This window comes from Dioscorea cayenensis, unplaced genomic scaffold (assembly GCF_009730915.1).
Source record: "Dioscorea cayenensis subsp. rotundata cultivar TDr96_F1 unplaced genomic scaffold, TDr96_F1_v2_PseudoChromosome.rev07_lg8_w22 25.fasta BLBR01001966.1, whole genome shotgun sequence".
Classification (NCBI taxonomy): domain Eukaryota; kingdom Viridiplantae; phylum Streptophyta; class Magnoliopsida; order Dioscoreales; family Dioscoreaceae; genus Dioscorea; species Dioscorea cayenensis.
Window position 1 is genome coordinate 8,030 of NW_024088357.1, and position 5,774 is coordinate 13,803.

General features: G+C 44.2%; 1 non-coding gene across 1 annotated transcript; it reads left to right on the forward strand.

The window, feature by feature from the left end:
* The first annotated feature begins 669 nt into the window (after window positions 1-669).
* Window positions 670-776, forward strand: LOC120257237. The gene has a single exon (XR_005535590.1). It is a non-coding gene; the product is annotated as a small nucleolar RNA R71 (small nucleolar RNA).
* The last annotated feature ends 4,998 nt before the right edge of the window (window positions 777-5,774 follow it).

Here is a 5,774-nt window from a genome sequence, read left to right on the forward strand (position 1 = left end):
TTTTCAAGATTGTGCAAGGAGGCGGTGTGATTGCAGTGTAGCCTCGGTCGATTCAAACCTTGTATTTGCCATATGAACAAATCTAGCAAAGTGCTTCTCCAAATCCGTCATTTAGAGTTCAAGCACGAAAGTCTGTTTTTCCACTTGAGGGGCTTGTTGCTATTGTTGGAACCCGATGGCCCCTATGGTCTTCTATGGTCCTTGATTACTCCATGAAAAAGTTGGGATGATTCTTCCAGCTCTGAATTGTAGAGTATTCTTTGTATGGATTCCCTTGAGGGTCTCATGCCAGTACCTACAAAGTCAACATTCTCAATTGAAGAAACATCACCAATGGCGATTGAGCAATCGGAGGGAGCATGTCCTCCCCCACAACAGGTGCAATTGGTCATGGCCGCAACTCTATTGAAGCTATAAGATCTAGCTTCTTACTCAAACTCTCCACTTGGGCCGCCAATGAAGTTAGCGCGTTAATTTCATGGAGACCCGGCCACCTTTTCTTCTCCCTAGCATTCCCTTTGGTAGCTATTTGCTCGCATTTCTTCAATCAATTGGCGTGCTTCATCGGGGTTTTGCTACCTAAAGGTACCTCCTGCCGCCGCATCCAAGAGTTGCCTTGTACTCGGGTTCAAACCATTGTAGAAGGTTTGAACAATCATCCACTACGGGAATCCGTGTTGCGGACACTTTGCGAGGAGTTCCTTGAACTTTTCCCATGTCTCAAATAGAGACTCCAATTCCAACTGCATAAAGGATGAGATCTCATTCCTAAGCTTTGCTTGATTTTTACAGAGGAAATAATGGGCTAGAAAAGCTTCTACCATCTCCTCCCATGTAGTGATTGATGCTCTAGGTAATGAGTGTAGCCATTTGCTCGCTTTCCCCTTTAAGGAAAATGGGAAGGCTCTCAATTTGATGGCATCATCCGTCACACCATTTATCTTGACATGTTGCACACCTCGAGGAAGCTCTCTATGTATTTGTTTGGATCCTCATCGGCCAAACCATTGAATTGTACTGAGGGCTAGCTGTAGCATATGGATGAATGCAGCTTTTTGCTCTAAGTTACGAGCTGTAATTGGGGGCGCACAATACTCGATTGTGTCCCCTAACAATGAAAGTCAGCATTATCGGATAGTGTTCGTTGTTGCTCATTTTTGTTCTACAATGTTTTCAGATCCTTCTACTTCCAAAATCAGTTTGGATTAGGCTATTCTTGTCAGGGTTCTTTCCCTTTCCTTGAAGTATGCGTTCAAGCTCGAGGTCTCCTTCAATCAATATTGATGGATTCCCTCGGGTCATAACACTGGGCTGCACAAAAAAATAAGGAAAAAGAAAATCAGAACGATGATAGAATAAGAAGATATGAAATAGAATGTGTTGTGAAATAGTTAAGAAAACAAAGTGCAAAGTATCTCTAAATGCCTATCTCCCCGGACAAGGTTCCCTTGTGTATATCCTGCAAGTGCACGGGTTTGTCGAACTAATAATCCCGGGTGAGTGGGGTCGAGATCCACGAGGGTAGGGGAGTAAAGACACTTAGTCGATTCTTAGCTATGTGGAGTATCAACAATGATAAGTGTGGTAATGATTCAATTCTCAGAAATTAAAAGTAACAAGTAAGATAGCAAAAGTAAGGAGGAGGCAAGGCAATCGATAAAGATGGGGTACTCGGATGATGCTTCACCTAAGATAATCGCTTCAAGTGCAAGAACTCTCTTTTATACTTCCTAATCAATGCAATGGTGAGTCGTGGAAATCCTTACATACTTAGTCCCAAATCTAAGGTCAACTATGACTAACTCTATACATGTCCCGGAGCTCTAGGGATTCCAAGTGATAAATCTCTTCCTAGATTTAGACCTAACCCTTTGGTCCAGGTGCAAGGTTAGTAGCCACAATTAAGCCCTAGATACTAAGATCATCTCAACGCTTCACTGCATTGCACGCGCAACTAGGCCCCAGCGAAGGTTCATCCCTTGGACCATTCACTCTATTATGGCCGCAAAGAACTCGAGGAACGGAGGTAGAATCTATCACGTCGGAGGGGAAAGGGGACTCTCCTGTACCTCTCGACTCACCCTCTCAACCCTCTCCAACCTAGCTTTGTGTAATGCTCATGGTATGTCACTCACTCACAAGGTTACCAACAAGAACTTTCAACCCTAGTCTCACTCTACGGGAAATGTTCATACAATCAAGCATTCAAGGTTGGAACTCACAATAAACATCAATTTATTGAAAGCATAATAAAGAGTTCAATGAAGCGAATACATCCTAGGGTTCACAATCACCCAAGTACCCACTAGGGGTTTAGCTCTCCATGGAGCTAAGTACAATCAAAGAAATCAAATGTAAAATGATAAATGCTTGAGTAGACATATTTTTATATATGTTTTACATGCATTGAGCATCATTTTTACTATGGTTTATGTCTCATATTGTGTATTTGGTGTTCTTTTATGCATATAGGTTGTGAATGCCTTGAAGAGTAAAAAAGAAGCAAAGATGGGCTATAAAGACATAATGTTGGGAGTTTTTGTTCAATTCAAGGACCAAGACACGAGAGGAGTTTATAAACGTGGAGATGTGTGCCAACTTCTAAGAAGATTCAAGTCAATTCACCATTTGGAAGGGCACAAAGGCAGCCACATCTTCATATTCCTTCTCTTTGTGAAGATTGCAAGACCTCTCAAAGATACGTCGATGAAGAAAAGTTTTATAGCCTACCACATGGACGTGTGCCCGGACATGTGGCCTTAAGAGAAGAGTGTTCGGATCGCGTTTTGTGAAAAAGTTTTATAGCAATTTCACTTTGTAGGACGCATGTGCAGTGCATTCCGCGGCGCGTGGAAATTCCAGCGGCCAGCGTGAAATTCTTGCGATCCACTGCAGGCGCGTGAGGGCACGTGGCGGAGCGCGATCTAAGGCCTATAAATAGCCGTTTTGCCCTATTCTTTCTCAACTTTTTGTGCGGCTCTTGAGGGGTGAGGCGGCTGGGGTTTTGGAGAGGAGGTCTTTGCGGCTTTGGAGCGCTTCGTCACCAACTTTGATCGATTCCTCCTCCGTCATAGCATCAAGGAAGCCACCGGTGAATCTAGCTTGAGTGGGTCGCTTCAAGGCGTCGAAGCTCTCCATCAAGGCCATCGGTTCATACATAAGGGGTTTATTTCTATGGTTTTAATGTACTTTCATTCATTGATGGTGTGTTTTTGTATGTTGCTCCATGGAGGGCTAAAACCCTTAGAGGGTATTTGGGCTTGTGAACCCTAGGATTCTCATCTTTTGTGAATTTGCTTTGTGTTTCTATTTAATCCGAGTTTGATTAAGTTTCATTCTTGATTGTTTAATGCTTGCTTGCCTTATTGATCTTATGGTTATTTGGTTTTGCATGATTTGTTGCCTTGGTGAGAGAGAGATCTCCATTAGGGTTAGAACACGAAGATTGAAGAGGGTTGAGAGGGTGAGTCATGAGATAGTGAAGTGTCCCCTTTCCCCTCCGATTGGTGTATTCTATCTCCATTCCCTAAGCTCTATGCAACCATATTTGGTGGGAGGCGTGAGATTGCTCGATTTCTCCGCGGGACCTTGTAGGGGGTTAGGATCCTTCGCAGGGAATTAGGGTTGGATCAATCTTTAGGAATTGGATACAGTTTGGAATCCCTAGAGTGCTGCGGTCATATGTGGTGTGAGGTGTTGAGATTGAGCGATTTCTCCACGGGACCTCGTGAGGGACTAGTATCGGTGATCTAGAGATGAGACCCGATTATGTTTGGATTTCCACGACTTAACTTACTCATCACAGAAACACTTTACTTATTCGGTACCTAATACAGAATCCTAGGGGAGCATTGCCCGAATACTCCACTTTTCTTGATTGAGATTCTCCTTCCATTTTACCCTTGCATATTCGTCTCCGGTGTTCATCTCTTTTGCACATTAGATCACCACACTATCCCATTATCATTAGGCTAGATAGCGAGAGAAGAAGTTAGTACTAGTAGCCCATGTTCCTGTGGATTAGAGCTACCCGACTCACGGGTATTTATTACTCGACACCCGTGCACTTGCGGTACACACGCATATTCGGACGTGTCATAAAAAGCAATGAATCCATAAAGAAACCCCTCGATGGTGCGTGTCGATGGTCTTGTAGAAAGTCCTCTACTCAGTGCGTCCAAGGATTCCTTCATACGGTATAGGATGCGCCTCGATCGAAAGCTCCCCTACCAACCTTCTTCCTAATGGAATCGGGGATGTCGAGCCATAGAACATCTCCAAAACCTTGGCCAATACCCCTCGAAAACCCTAGTCGAAGCCCTCTCGCAAGTTGGGGAAAAGATGGAGGAAAGAATACCAAAATCGGGGTTGATTCGGCTTTAAATATGGCTGAAATCGGGCGACTACATGGCGTGGATGCTTCACACACCCGTGGGGAATTTCCACATGGCCGTGGGTAATTTCCACACGCCCGTGTGGATTCTCTATTTCCACAAAGCCAAGTATGAAAAAAAGAAGCCAATGTGGATTACAATGCACCGATGTTGGAGAAAATCTTGCTAAGGTTCAAGCGTAAAGACATGGAGTCGATGTGAGATGCTAGAGTGTGTGCCAACCTCCTCGTATTCGAGTTTGGCACATGCATTTGTAGGTGCACAAAAGGCGGTCACACTCGACCATTCCGACTTATGCACATAGAACAAGAGCTCCACCAACGTACCTATCATTGAAGAAGAAAGTGATCCACGACGTGAACGTTTATCCGTTTGCGTTACTCCGATGAAAGTACTATAGCAACACGGTAGTAATTACTGTAGCAGCAATGTTCACAGCCGGCCGAGAAAATAGGAGTTCAGAGAATCCACACGGGCCTCTAGAAATTATCAACGCCCATGTGGAAATTCCCCACGGGCGCGTGAAGCATCCACACCGTGTAGTCGCCCGATTCGGTACTTATTTAAAAGTTTGAATTAGCCCCAATTTTAGTATTATTTTTCTCCATCTTTTTCCCCAACTTGAGAGAGGCAGCGACTAGTGTTTTGAGGGGTATTGGCCAAGGTTTTGGAGAGGGTTCTATGGCTCCGACATCGTCATTCCTTAGGAAAAAGGTTGGTGGGGGAGCTTCCGTCGAGGCGCATCCCTATACGAGACGAGGGAATTCTTGGACTGACAGTAGAGGACTTTCCACAAGACCATCGACACGACTATCGAGGGGGTTCCTTTATAGATTTATTGCTTTTACATTCTATTTCATTGATTGTAGTTAGCTCCATGGAGAGCTAAACCCCTAGTGGGTACTCGGGTATTTGTGAACCCTAAGATGTATTACGTTTCTTTGAATCTCTTTATTATGCTTTCAATAAATTGATGTTTTATTGTGAGTTCAACATTGAATGCTTGATTGTATGAACATTTTCCCCTAGAGTGACACTAGGGTTGAGAGTTCTTGTTGGTAACCTTGTGAGTGGTGACACACCACGGCGTTAGATAAAACTAGGTTGGAGAGGGTAGAGAGGGTGAGTCAAGAGGTACAAGGCGTCCCCTTTTCCCCTCGGCGTTATAGATTCTACCTCCGTTCCTCGAGTTCTTTGCGGTCATAATAGAGTGAATGGTCTAAAGGGATAAACTTCCGCTGGGGAGCTTAGTTGCGCGTGCAGCGGGTGAAATATTGAGGTGATCTTAGTATCTAGGGCTCCAATTGTGGTTAGGGACCTTCCACTTGGACCAAAGGGTTAGGTCTATAATTAGGAAGAGATTTATCACTTGGAATCCCT